This window comes from Buceros rhinoceros, unplaced genomic scaffold (genome assembly GCF_000710305.1).
Source record: "Buceros rhinoceros silvestris isolate BGI_N320 unplaced genomic scaffold, ASM71030v1 scaffold33241, whole genome shotgun sequence".
Classification (NCBI taxonomy): Eukaryota; Metazoa; Chordata; class Aves; order Bucerotiformes; family Bucerotidae; genus Buceros; species Buceros rhinoceros.
Window position 1 is genome coordinate 1 of NW_010393033.1, and position 415 is coordinate 415.

The following is a 415-nucleotide window of genomic DNA, read 5'->3' on the forward strand; positions in this document are numbered from 1 at the left end:
GGGCCCGGGTGTTATCTGGGAAGATAAGGGCTTCCCAAACCCCTTGGTACATCTCTCTAAAATGTCCTTTAAATATCCTCTTGGCTGGAACTGAATGCAGGGTCAAGGCTCAGCTCGTAAATCTGTGCCACCGCTGTTAGTGCTGTGCCTGCCTGTGAGTCAGCCAGCCCACCGGCCGTGGCGTGATGGCACACGCTTCAGCTCAATTTCATAAACGGGGGCTATGAGCCTGCCGGAGCACTCCCACCCTGCCCGCACCAAGGGCTCCCCAGCCAGGGCAGCACCCCAGACCCAGCTGCCCCACTCGGCAGCAGTGTGCTCAGCTCAGCTCAAAGCGTGCCTGCTGTCGAGACGTGCTGCCGCAAGGCTCGGGGAGGCCTGCAGGCAGGTGCTCGGGGCACCGGGCTGGGCACCC